Source organism: Pristiophorus japonicus, unplaced genomic scaffold, assembly GCF_044704955.1.
Source record: "Pristiophorus japonicus isolate sPriJap1 unplaced genomic scaffold, sPriJap1.hap1 HAP1_SCAFFOLD_89, whole genome shotgun sequence".
NCBI lineage: Eukaryota > Metazoa > Chordata > Chondrichthyes > Pristiophoridae > Pristiophorus > Pristiophorus japonicus.
In genome coordinates, this window is record NW_027254813.1 from 2,615,411 (window position 1) to 2,629,832 (window position 14,422).

Sequence of the window (14,422 nt, forward strand, 5' to 3'; positions counted from 1 at the left end):
TTTTTCGAACCCACAACACACACCCTAAGGCTCAACGAAACCACCCCGGACAAGGAAATCGAACCCATCACACCCAACAGCCGAGCAATGCCAGACTCACCCAGCAGCCCTGCAGGGCCAACAACACGCCAGCCCAGTGAGGGCACAGCCAACACACTAGAACAGACATTTGTACTGAGGCGGTCCACCAGGGAAAGAAAGGCTCCCGACCGCCTCCCCTTGTAAATAGTTTTCACATTGACTTTGGCGGGGGATTGATGTTGTGTCTCTGTAAAGCATGCACTCCCATGTTCCACCCCAGGGAGGGCATCCCCTGAAGTCCCAAGGGATACCAAGAGACTGTTGGATGCTCCAGCTACAAGTTATTACTGTGGAAAGTTTCAGGCCGGGCACTTGTTCAGTGTTGCTGGAAGGCCCAGTGACCGGGATATCCTCTACCCGGGGTTTTCCTGAGCCTGTGCTCGGTGGCCGGGGAGCTTTGGTCCGGGTCTGAGATAGCTTGCATCATGTGACAATGGACCCCGGACTGCATTTGTACCATTTTATCATCCACAAGTTTACATTTCAAAAATGTTTCCGCCAACAGGCGCTCAATCCCTCTCTCTGCAAAACGTTCCTTTCACAAACATTTATCTGACCGGAACTGCACCAAACAACAATGTTCCTTTCAAAGTCATTAAACTCCCCAATTTCCACGTCCGCAATTTTATGTACAAGGACTGAAAGCGCATTGCGATCAGAAAATTGCCGGACCCCCTGTGGTTAATGACAGAGCTTTTGATGGTTGATCTCCGTACACACCTTGGATTTCAGGAGAACCTGTTTCGTGGTTTGAAGTTCGAGGTAAACCCACGGGGCAGAGCAAACAGGCGCCTGGCAGCAATCAGCGACAGGAAGATGCAACATTAGCAGGCCCGGCTGTCAACGGCATTACCATCGCCGAATCCCCCGCCATCAACAGCCTGAGATCACCATTGACCACTATCTGAAGGGCATTGATAACTGTGATGTTCAGAAACCCGGCTAGCTCAGTCGGTAAATAGGAGGCTTTTAATCTCAAGGTCATGTGTTCGAGCCCCACGTAGGGTAAATTATTATTCCTTAACTTTTATGTTGCTTTTACGGGAATTAATCGTCTTTTGCACAATGAAAGAAATGCTAACAGTTTTGGTCTCCTTATTTAAGGAGGGATATACTTACATTGTAGGAAGTTCAGACAAGGTTCACGAGGATGCAGGAAGAATGTTCCCGATGATAAGTTGGCAAAAATAATTCAAGTCTGTGAGATACTCAATCATTATTTCAATCATTAATCCACCCACAACATTTGAGATACAAAAAGGATCCATAGCTTTGCCAAGCCCATCTATCTCAATTGGTCAAACATAAAACTCTTAATCTCAGGGTTGGAGGGTTGAGCCCCACGTTGGGTAAATAGCTTTTCTTGCAAGCCAGTAATGACAAGGACTCTTTCACTAATCCACCCCAACTTTCAGTAATACAGCCCGCCTAAAGAATGAGGAATTGTGGGCTACTGCGTGTTGACCAGCAGAGAACTTCCTCCTCTCTGATTCCACTAAGGCTCAGCCTCCCAGGATCATCTCTCGACGGTAAACGCTGCTGTCCAGATCGATTATACAGAGGCTTGGAATACAAGAGCAGTGAGGTTATTCTTGAACTGTTAGGCCACAGCTAGAGTACTGCATGCAGTTCTGGTCACACATTACAGCATGGACGTGATAGCACTGGAGAGGGTACAGAGGAGGTTTATATGGATGTTGCCGGGACTGGAGAATTTTATTCTGAGCACAGATTGGATAGGCTAAGTTTGTTTTGATTTGAACAGAGGTTGCTGAGGAGAGACCTGATTGAGGTGTATAAAATTATGAAGGGCCTGGATAGAGTGGACAGGAAGGATCTGATTCCCTTAGAAGAGAGGTCAACAACCAGGGGGCACAGTTTTAAAGTAATTGGTCGAAGGTTTGGAGGGGATTTGAGGGGAAATCACTGTAACTCACTGCCTGAAAGGGTGGTAGAGGCAGAAACACTCAGCACATTTAAAAATACTTGGATGTGCACCTGAAGTGTCGTAACCTAGAGGGCCGACTCCTGCTCCTTACGTACTTATGTCAATTGTTGAATCATTGCCCATTGCACGCACTTTACTTGAGGTGTCTGATTCAGAATGTTCATTGTAACATGTAATGAACATGTAACAGTGTAATATCTCCAAGTTTGCAGATGACACTAAACTGGGTGTCGGTGTGAGCTGTGAGGGGGACGCTAAGAGGCTGCAGGGTGACTTGGACAGGTTAGGCGAGTGGGCAAATGCATGGCAGATGCAGTCTAATGTGGATAAACGTGAGGTTATCCACTTTGGTGGCAAAAACACTAGGGCAGAATATTATCTGAATGGCGGCAGATTAGGAAAAGGGGCGGTGCAACAAGACGTGGCTGTCATGGTTCATCAGTCATTGAAAGTTGGCATGTAGGTACAGCAGGCGATGAAGAAGGCAAATGGTATGTTGGCATTCATAGCGAGGGGATTTGTGTACAGGAGCAGGGAGGTCTTACTACAGTTGTACAGGGCCTTGATGAGACCCCACCTGGATTATTGTGTTCAGTTTTGGTCTCCTAATCTGAGGAAGGACGTTCTTGCTATTGGGGTAGTGCAACGAAGGTTCACCAGACTGATTCCCGGGATGGCAGGACAGACATATGAGGAGAGACTGAATCAACTGGGCCTGCATTCACTGGAGTTTAGAAGGATGAAAGTGGATCTCATAGAAACATTTAAAATTTGGATGGGACGGGACAGGTTCGATGCAGGAAGAATGTTCCCGATGTTGGGAAAGTTCACAACCAGGGGACATCGTCTAAGGATAAGGGGCAAGCCGGACTGACATATGAGGGGAGACTGGATCAACTGGGCCTTTATACATTGGAATTTAGAAGGATGAGCGGGGATCTCATAGAAACATTTAAAATTCTGATGGGACTGGTTAGTGCCAACTTCAGCTCAGCCGTTACTTCGGAAAACCAACTTTGTGAAAAGTTTGAATTTGTCTTAATGTAATCGCTGCCTGGTGTTTTTGTTGTCATTTTCAATCTCCTTCTTTCACACTGAAACAAATGGTAACCCTATTTGTATATTAGGAAGGCGATATTTTTAGAAAGCATAATTAAATGCTTCACAAAAACATTCTGATCACGACAGCTACCGGGGTTCGATTCCCAGAGAAGAAATTTTTCTACCACCGTTTTTAATTAAAGTGAAGTAATTTAATTAAATTTCACAGATGACCCAAAGCACTTCAGAGTGGTGTCAAAACAAATGAGTTGGTAATTAGAAATACGGAATGTCAGAAGTTGGATTTGAGTTTCTGGGATGGAGTATAAATAACCCTCTGTGCACTGGAACTGGGAAGGGTGAATAATGAATGAGTTGTTTCCGGGGTTGAAATGCGGCTTTATCTGCTGGTATTAACCGATAGCATTGTTTCGCAGAATGAAAGAAATGCTAACATGATCACTGAGGGACAGTCGAAACTTCAACAACTTAATTTTAATAATTTGTGAAACTTGAATCATTGAGGAAGTTTTATTCCCTTTCTGATTTTACACACTCTGTATTTCAGGAGACTGGTTTTCAATGTTCATTGCTCATCATGGAATCAGAGAAGTTTACAGCACGGAAGCAGGCCATTTTCACATGAACAATAAACATTTAAAACCAGTTCTTGTTTCAGAAACAATGTTTCCACCCGAGCTTGAACTGGGGACTTTTCGCGTGTGAGGCAAATGTGATAACCGCTACACTACAGAAACTGGTGCCGAGCTCTTTGCCCAGAGAGAAGTGTTCAGCAACAAGCTGAAATACTCAATCCCTCTCTCTGCAAAAAGCTCCTGTCACAACATTTCTCTGACCGGAACTGCACCAACCAAAAATATTCCTTTTACGTGTGCAAATTATTTTCGTTTAACTTTTAGTTTGCTTTCATGGGAAAACATCGTTAATGAATCGATAATCTGCTTTTGCACAATGAAAGAAATGCTAACTGAGGGAAAGTCAGTCGGTCAATAATTGGTTCTGTGCTCTGCATGTTGGTAATGTAGCCAAGATGATCCAAAGATCGGTGGGAAAGCAAGTTGTGAGGAGAACACAAACAATCTGCAAAGCGATATCGATAGGCTCAGTGGCTGGGCAGTAATTTGTCAGATGGAGTATAATGTGGGAAATATGAGGATATCCACTGTGGTAGGTATAATAGTCAGACCATCATGACTATTCTGTGCTGTGTGTGGCCACCTGCAGGTTGATTTTGAACTTTTGTGTCCTGTCACTTGAAATAAATGAGGGCAGCAGGGGTATCGATGCCTGACACCGGAGAAATAGTGAGACAGACCTTGGAGCAAGGGTCTGGTTATTGCCAAACAACAAAGGAAATATTAATTCTGGAAAAAAAAAATGTCTGAAAGAACAGTGACCCTGACCTGATTTGAACAAACAACCTTCGATTTAGAGTCACACACACTACCGTTGCGCCAGAGGCCTACAGGGGGAGCTGGAGATGTTCGTCGAAATGAAGATTCTGCAATACAAGGGGCTTGGAAATCAGGAGAACCAGTTTCGAGGTTTGAAGTTCGAGATAAACCCATGGTGCGGAGCCAACAGTCCCCTGGCAGCCATCAGCGACAGGAAGATACAATTTAAGCAGTCTTGGCTAGCTCAGTCGGTAGAGTATGAGACTCTTAATCTCAGGGTTGTGAGTTCAAACCCCACACTGCCCGATTTATTTTCCTTAAATTTTTATGTTGCTTTCACAGGAAAACATCATTAATTAACCCATAAATTATTTTGCAAAATGAAAGAAATGCGAACTGAGTAAGAGTTGATCATTTAATCATTTGTTCTGTGCTCTGTATAAGAACACAAAACCAGGAGCAGGAGTCGGCTATTTGGCCCTTCGGCCCTTCGAGCCTGCCTTCTTTTGCACTGAAACAAATTATAACCGTGTTTTTAAATGAGCAGTGCGAGATATTTAGAGGGCACCTTTCAATGCTTCACAAAATCATTCCTTTCGTTACAGCCACCCGGGATCGATTCCCGGTTTGGGAAGTAACTTTGATATCACTGTTTGTCATTGAAGTGGGGTCATTTTATTAAGTTCGATGGATGTCCATAAACAATTGAGAGTGGTGTCGAAACAAATGAGTTTGTAATTAAAATCACTGAATTTCAGGAGTGGAATTTGAACCCATGCCGCCAAAGAAGACTGCAATCTGAACTGAGCGCCTTCGACCACTCGGCTATTCTGACAGTTGGATGTTCCAATTGCAAGTTATTACATTGGAAAGTTTCAGAACGAGCACTTGTTCAGTGATGCTGGAAGGCCTCGTGACCGGGATATCCTCTCCCCCGGGGTTTTCCTGAGCCTGTGCTCGGTGTACGGGGAGCTTTGGCACGGGTCCGAGGTAGCTTACATGTGTCGGCTGCTTGCTGGCATCAGGTGGTCTCTTACCAGTGTGCTCCATTCTTCAAACGACTTGCTTGCTGCTTTCTCGTGTGCCAGCAGGTCCTTCATTAAAGCCTATGTTTTCGAGCCTCAGCTGCTCAAGAGATGGACTCTTCTCTTATCTGCCTTATTGTCGCCTAACCAGTCTTTGGTTACAAAGCTTTGCTGGAGCCTTTCTATAAAGTCCTTCCAATTATCTTCAGCATTGTATTTTTCATCTGAGCCGTTGGTCGCCATTCTGTGGATTCTGTAATCCTGTAACTCGTCGCCACTGTAAAGTGCTGACCCTGTGGTGCAGATTCACACGAGGCACATACTGAAGTCAAAGTCACTCAGGACCTGCACCGTTATTACACAGATCTCGAATGCCACACTTGCCTGAGACCTATCGTTATATACCTGTCTGGGAAAGGTATCCAGTGTCTTCTTCAAATGCACCCCTGGTGTTAAGGTAAGCTTGTGGTTACAGGTCATCTCTGGTTTCAGTCATGTATGGCATGGTAAGGTACAGTTATGTACAGTAGTGTGAGATACATGACAGTATTGGTATTCATGGTGATTACAGCAATTATTAATCGTCTCACAGACCTCAATTATTTTTATGCTCATTGACTGTCGGAATGGGACCGTGCGGTGCTTCAGAAAACAGGTCGAAAAAGCGAAGTCACTGATTCCGTCTCATGTGCTCCTCCGATCAAGAAGAGCAACACACTCAAAATGCATCAATAATGGTTGCACCTTATGTTCACATTTGTTAAACAGTTGGCTCTTTGGTCTCGGGATATGATTCTTGCTTCAGGGTTCTGACTTGAAATTAGCGAGAGGTCCCGGGTTTAAATCCTGTACGAGCCCTCAGTTAACCCAAGAATTTTGAAATTGCATCGAACTTTTGAAAAGAAAGACTTGCATTTCTGCAACACCTTTCAGGAACTCATGACGCCCCAAAGCGCTTTACAGCCGTTGAGTTATGTTTGAAGTGTTGTCGTGTGGGGAAAGATGTGCCCAAATCACCCCACACGAACCGGAACTCTTTGCGAAGGAGTTCGGTGCAAATAATCAGGTGCATCAGGGACTTGGACTTACTGTGAATGAGTTTTGCTTGGACGTGCATTCAAGCTTGAAACAGTAACTGGGCTTCCATCTCACTGGAGCAGCGTCTAGCGGTTAGTGAGTAGGTGACCAGTTGATGTGCGTGGCTTTCAATTTTTGAAATTTCACCAAACAAAGAAACGGTGAATCCAACTGTCCCTGTAAGCGACGGATTGAAGGGATCGGTGTCACAAACAGAGCTGGAAAACGCGCAGTGCAGGAATAGGGTCCGCAACATTAAATGTCAGCGTTATTAAGCAAAAAATAATTAAGCATATATTAACAGTACTTACACCCAAACCATGCGAATGTTAGCCGAAGAACTCAAACACGTTACAGTTCACAGTTCGGTGTACAAATTGATCAAACATTAATCGGATTCTAAACTATCTGTTCCAAATGCCACATTTTATATATTTTCCTTACCCCTGCTACGTGACAATTGAAACTTTTAATAGTATTACCTAACACAAGTGCCCAACTTCTGATGTAAGGTCATTAACCTGAAACGTTAACTCTGTTTCTCTCTCCACAGATGCTGCCTGGCTTGCTCAGTGATTCCAGCATTTAATCTTTTTATTCTCCAAACTTATAATCAGAAATTCAGTTCCCTTGTCATCTAACTACACTCCTTCCTGATATGTAGCCTTGTCCTACAAACCAGGCTCCTTTCGGATGATTCAGGCATTCATTGAAATTATAACTTCTTATCGATAACAATTATGTGAAGGATGTAACTATGTAATACTTGCCACCAGAGGGCGCGACTGATGGAGTCCTAATGGGCACCTGTGCACACGTACAGGGCCAGTATAAAAGGTTGGCTGCCATGTTGTTCAGGCACTCTGGAGTTGTAATAAAGAAGACTAAGGTCGCACTAAGTTTAGCTCACAGTACTCAGATTCGGGGAGTTCTTCTATACACAAAAACTGGCGACGAGTAAAAAATACGAACCTTCACACAACCATGGCTGCTGTTGGAATATTAGAGAGATCCGTAGAGGGTGATGATTGGGAAGCCTTCGTCGAGCAGCTCGACTAGTACATTGTGGCCAACGAGCTGAAAGGAGACACTAACGTGGCCAAGCACAGGGCGGTTCTCCTCACCGTCTGTGGGCCTAAAATATACAGCCTCATCCAGAATCTGCTCACACCGACAAAACCAACGGAGAAGGAATATTCAGAGTTGTGCACACTGGTTTGGGACTAACTCAAGCCGAAGGAGAGTATCCACATGGCCAGATATCGTTTTTACACGCACAATCGCTCTGTAAATAGCACCTGGCGGATTATGTCACCGACCTGAGACACCTCGCGGGACCTTGCTGCGTTGGGCCAAATGCTGTGGGACTTTTACGTGCTTGGCATCAGCCACGAGGTCGTTCTTCGAAAGCTGCTGGCTGCTGAAACCCGAGACCTGAGCAGGGCCATCGCGATCGCCCAGTCATGCATGGCCATGGGCGATAACATCAAACAGATATATTCTCAACATCGAAGCTCACCGGCAAGTACTGTGCACAAAATTATGTCGCTAGCAGGCCGAACTGCATATGGCAGGGTCTTTCCGTCTGTGGTTGCAAGACCTGTGATGACTCAGAGTGCACCATCGGGGGTGAATGTGAATCTATTAGCACTGTGTTGGTACTGCGGGGGTAATCCTCGGGCCCATCAATGTCGATTCAAGCATGACGTGTGCAAAGGCTGCACAACGATGGGGTACCTCCACTGAATGTGCAAACGTGCTATGACATACCACGTGGCTGAGGATGATCGATCCTGCACGGATCATGCAGCACAGGCAACTCAACCCAAGGAACAAGGACTCCCAGGTGCAGGTGGGGATGCTGCATTTTATCAGGGAGGCTTTGAGGGTGTGCCCGAAACGTTTGCTCTGCCCACCTGTGGCTCGCTTACCGTGTCGGAGTTCTGAGTAGAGCACTTGCTTAGGGAGTCTCATGTTGGGCATGTGGAGAATATGGCCCGCCCAGCGGAGCTTGTCGAGTGAGTTCATTGCTTCAATGCTGGTGATGTTGGCCTTAGCGAGAACACTGATGTTGGTGCGTCTGTCCTGCCAGGGGACTTGCAGGATCTTGCGAAGACAGCCCTGGTGGTATTTCTCCAGTCATTTGAGATGTCTGCTGTATATAGTCCATCTCTCGGAGCCATACCGCGGGGCAGGTATCACCACTGTCCTGCAGACCATAAGCCTGGTGCCAGATTTGAGGTACTGGTCTTCAAACACTCTCCTCCTCAGGTGATCGAAGGCTGTGCTTGCACACTGGAGGCGGTGTTGGACCTCGTCATCGATGTCTGCCCTTGCTGATAGTAGGTTCCCGAGGCGAGGAAAATGTTTCCGATGCGTGGAAAATGCACTTACAGCCTTCCTAAATATAGCACCCTTATTCTATTCTCTTAAAACAAGGTCCTGAATTCTCGGCTAGCTATGTATGTTAGAGCTGTGGTTTTATCCTCAGGCAGATTCGACCACAGTGTTTCCGTAGTGTAGTAGTTATCACATTCGCCTCACACACGAAAGGTCACCGGTCCGAAACCAGGCGGAAAGATCTTGAAAACTTGAAAATGGTCCGAATACCTGACTCCTGTTCCCAACTCTTACGTTCTTATGATCTCTTGACCTTTCACAGAAGAACAAACTCTCCTCTGAACATGCATGAGAAAGCTCCAGAAAATATTTCCCCCCCGAGGTGCTGTCGCGTGTGAGGCAAACGTGTTAACCGTTACACTGCAGAAACATCGCCACTTTCAGCACAGATTACCAAAAGTAAACCCAATGAGATCGGGATAAAAGTTTCTCACATGCTCAGAGCAAAAGATATGATTGATGGTCTACAAATGAATGAACAAACTTCAACACCAGGTCAGACGGAAATGTTCAGCGAGCAGGTGGATTGCTGAATCGCACTTTTCAGGAGTTGGTGGTGACAAAACAAATCGGTTCAGCTTAATGATTAAATGGGACATTAACCCACATCTCCAGAAGAAACAGTGACCTGAACACAGCACCTTAGACCGCTCGGCCATCCTGCCTATGCAGTGCTGTAGGTGGCCACCAGCAGGTTGATTTTGAACTTTTGTGTCTTGTCACGTGAAATAAATGAGGGCAGCAGACGTATCTCTGCCTGACACCGGGGAAACAGTGAGACAGGCCTTGGAGCAAGGGTTTGGTTATTTCGACACAACAAAGGAAATGTTAATTATGGAAGAGCAATTTCCAAAAGAACAATGACCAGTGAGCTCGCTCTGTGCTGATCGGGAATGTGTTGGCTCACCTTAAACAACTTCTGTCCCACACTGAAAGGTCTCAATCCTTCTCCTTCGCTGCCCTTTACAGAAATGTTACCAATCACCCAGCCACCGTGTTCACTTCCTCACAGTGGGGCCACAGAGGCTCCTACAACCTCCCCGCGATCAGCGAACTCACCCAGTTTACAAAATTAAACCCCGAACACGTGCCTGGCAAAGGGCAGGGGAAGCCAGATAGTCTGTAAGCTCGGTCTATTACAGAAAGTATTCGTATTCAAGGTGATTACAGCAATTATTAATTGTCTCATCGAACTCAATTATTTTTATGCGATGAGTTGATCGAGGATTGAAACCAGGTTAGTGCGCTGGATCGTAACCCCTTGACCAACATGGAACAGTTACGATACATGTCGATATATTTATATATATTTATATATGAACCTGAATGTCAATGGCTACCTACCTAGAACTCCTGGTGCCCAAGGTAGTGTGTCGAACTTTGAGAGAGAGAAAAGGTTCCACAGTGACACCTGTCATGTGTCCTACATGGTTATTGCTTGTACTATTCGAAGTTGTGCACCAGAGGGCACTGCAGTGGGAGGCTTGTAGCTTACCTGTACAGGTGTGCCTGGCATGGTATAAAAGGCAGGCCACCAGGTGTGATCCTCACTCTGTGGTTATCAATAAAGGGCTCAGGTCACTACCGTTCAAGCACGACACATTGTCTCGTGGAGTCAGTATCAGAGCATCTGTAGGTATAACAATTGGTGACGAGATTACGGACCTTCACACGAAAATGGCTAACCTTGGCACGTTGCAGCAGTTCACCGCTGGTGATGATTGGGAAGCCTTTGTGGAGAGGCTCGACCATTTCTTCACAGCAAACGATCTGGCAGGTGACAACCCGGCCACACTGGCTGATAAGTGCAGAGCTATCCTGCTAACCAGTTGTGGGCCCACCGTCTATGGCCTCGTCAGAGACTTGCTGACACCAGCGAAGACAATGACCAATATGTACGAGGAGCTTGTAACACTGATCCAAGAACAACTCAAGCACAAAGAGAGCATCCTCACAGCCAGATACCGGTTTTATACACAACTATGGCCCGAAGGCCAGGAGATGACGAAATATGCTGCAGACCTAAGGAGGCTGGCCGCACCGTGGGATTTTGGTGACCACCTCACCGAAGCACTGCGGGATATCTTTGTCATCGGAATCGGCCACGAGGGCCTCCTTCATAAGCTACTGTCAGCTGATACCACAGTCACACTGCAGAAGGCCATCTCCGTGAGCCAAGCATTCATGACCTCGACCTGTGGCTTTAGGCGGATGAGTCATACTCAGGAATCAAACACGGCAAGTACTGTACACAGAGTGGTGCCTTTTAGAGGCTGGAATGTAGAACGTGAACCTTCTCAGGGGAGAGAGAACAGGCCCCCGAGTCCCTTAACTCAAAGTCCATGGTCAGATCAGCCATGATCTTACTGAATGGCAGAGCAGGATCGAGGGGCAGAATGGCCGACTCCTGTTCCTATTTCTTATGTTCTTATGTTAATCATTTAAGGAGCTTGAATCATTAATGTAGTTTTCTCCCCTATCTGACTTTTACACTCTGTGTTTAGGAGACTGGTTTAAAATATTCGCTGCTCATGCGACAAGGACCCTTGGGCGACTTTTGTTCAATTTATTTACAGCAAAAATAGCCTCCAAAATAATGTTCCCACCTGGGCTTGAACCAGGGACTTTTTGCATGTGAGGCAAATGTGACAACCACAACACAACAGAAACGTTGTGGTTAAAGTGATCTTAGGAATATAACCAGAGCTTTAACCTACACAGCGGGCCGATACTTCAGGAGCTGGTTTTACGAGAATAGAATGACGGTGTTGGAGTGGATTTTCAGACATAGCAAAGCATGATGGGGTAATCCACCACGAAATGAACTTTGTACCAAGAAGCCTATCTGCTGTCCCTGATCTGAACTCTGCAGCAACATGTGACTCCTGGCCAGGTGCAGGCCACTGTTTCATCGAAAGCTTTGCAACAGAATAACTTACCACAAAAGAAGATAAAGAGGAAGGGCCCCCAAACTCGCACCATACTATCAGGTTGCACTTGGACTAAAAAGTTGAATGAAATGAATTGCATTGCCATATGGATCGATTGGTTGTATGTAAATGAATTTAAATGATTGTATTCCGCCCCCTGTAAACTGCTTATAACCCCGCGGCACAAGGCACTCGGGGAGATCGCTGGATCTCAACTCTTCTCCCAGAGGTCTGTTAGCAATAAAGTTGTCTCTCTTACCTTACCAGAGTTTATGTGAATTTATTTTCACTAACAGTGGATGCAGAGAGGATGTTTCCACCGATGGGGGAGACTAGAACTAGGGGCATGATCTTAGAATAAAACTGAGATGAGGAGGTATTTCTTCTCTCAGAGGGTTGTAAATCTGTGGAATTCACTGTCCCAGAGAGCTGTGGAAGCTGGGAAATTGAATATATTTAGGACAGAAATATACAGTTTCTTAAACAATAACGGGTTAAGAGGTTATGGGCAGCGGGCGGGGAACTGAAGCTGAGTCCATGATCGGATCAGCCATGATCTTATTAAATGGTGGAGCAGGCTCGAGGGGCCATATGGCCGACTCCTGCTCCTATTTCTTATGTTCCTTTGACTAATACACACCAACATCCTGGGGGATACCATTGACAAATTAGATGTGGGCAAGCCTGGCTAGCTCGGGCTGCAGAGCAAGAGATACTTAACGTTAAGGTCATGCGTTCGAGCCCCACCTTGCGTGAATTATTTTCCTTAAACTTTTATGTTACTTTCACGGGAATTAACCCACGCATTCAAAAAGGAGTTCGATATGTCCCTTATGGCTAAACGGATCAAATGGTATGGAGAGAAAGCAGGAAAGTGGTACTGAGGGAATGATCAGCTCTGATCATAGTGAATGGAGGTGCAGGCTCGAAGGGCCGAATGGCCGACTACTGCACCTATTTTCGATGTTTCTATGTTTCCCCTTGTGGGGGAATCTAGAACTTGGGGGCACAATTTCAGAATAAGGGGTCATAAGAACATAGGAAGTCGGAGCAGGAGTCGGCCACATGGTCCCTCGAGCCTGCTACACCATTCAATACGATCATGGCTGATCCCCAGAACCCCTTATTCCCTGAACGTTTAAGGTCGCCCATTTAAAACGGAGATGAGGAGGAATTTCTTCTCTCAGATGGAGATGAATCTTTGGAGCTCTCTGCCCCAGAGAGCTGTGGAGGCTGGGTCATTGAATAAATTTAAGGCGGAGGTAGACAGATTTTTGAACGAGGCCATATGGATTGAATTGGAGAACAGAAAAGGGGCGATCACACGACTGGGAATGTACGAGAGACCCCCGAACATCCAGAGGGAGATTTAGGGTCCGGTTATTGTGATTCAGCAAGGAAACTATCGATCCTGGAGGACAAATACTCTATTCCAAATGAAGCGGACACAGCCTCTCCAATTGATCATTAAATTAATAATGTTTTCCCGTGAAAGCAACATACAAAGTTTAACAAAACTTATACGCCCAACGTGGGGCTTGAACCCACGACTCTGAGATTAAGAGTCTCATGCATCTACCGACTGAGCTAGCCGGGCTTGGTAAATGTGGGACCCTTGACGTATGTCAAATGTTGTGGGTGGATTAATGATTATTGAAATCATGATTGACTATCTCACAGACTTGAATTATGGAGTTCCTTCAGTTCGCATTTTTTTAATAGTGCAAAAGAAGATTGTGGGTTCATTAATGATGTTTTTCCATGAAAGCTGCATTAAATTAAAAGAAATGTAATCATCCAACGTGGGGCGCGGACCCACGCCCTTGAGATTAAGAGTCTCATACTCTTCCGACTGAGCTAGACGGGCTTCAAACCAAAGCAGTTTTTTTAACGCTCATTGCAGTCAGGCGCCTGTTGGCTCCGTCCCAGATGTTGAAACTTGCGGGTGAAACTTGTGTTGTGTTTATCACATTTGCTTTACACGCAAAAGGTCCATGGTTCAATCCTGGGCAGAGTTTAGTTTCCCGGCAAATGCTGTCTGACCTGCTGAGATTTCCAGCATTTGCTGTTTTTCTTTGCCATTTATTCTCCTGGAAAAAGGGCTCCCTTATTCCTTAATTGCTCTTTATTTCACTTCAATAAATGTATAACTTTGACTGAGCGGAAACGGATCCACCGGGGACCTTTTGCGTGTGGCCAACGTGATATCCGCTACAGTGCAGCCCACCAAAGTGCGAGAAACCACTGAATATAAACGATGAGCTGACAAATATCAGGGGCAGTGCAGTCTGGTCAATGTTAAACCTTCCTTTCTTATTCAGCAATGGCATGGACGGGAGTTAGACGTCACAAAGTTCAATTAAAGACATAAATACAAGTAACACTTCCAAATCTTTTCAGATTAAAATTCTTACACTCTATTTGAAATCCTATTGCGTTGAATCTGCAAATACGCACAGTGGGATTTTATCTTCACTACTGATTGTATTTTGTGTGCACGATAGG

The 14,422-nt window shown here is 45.5% G+C and overlaps 1 non-coding gene across 1 annotated transcript; it reads right to left on the reverse strand.

Annotated features, from left to right (window-relative positions):
* Positions 1 to 13,440: 13,440 nt before the first annotated feature.
* trnak-cuu (transfer RNA lysine (anticodon CUU)) lies at positions 13,441 to 13,514 on the reverse strand. The gene has a single exon. It is a non-coding gene; the product is annotated as a tRNA-Lys (tRNA).
* Positions 13,515 to 14,422: the final 908 nt, after the last annotated feature.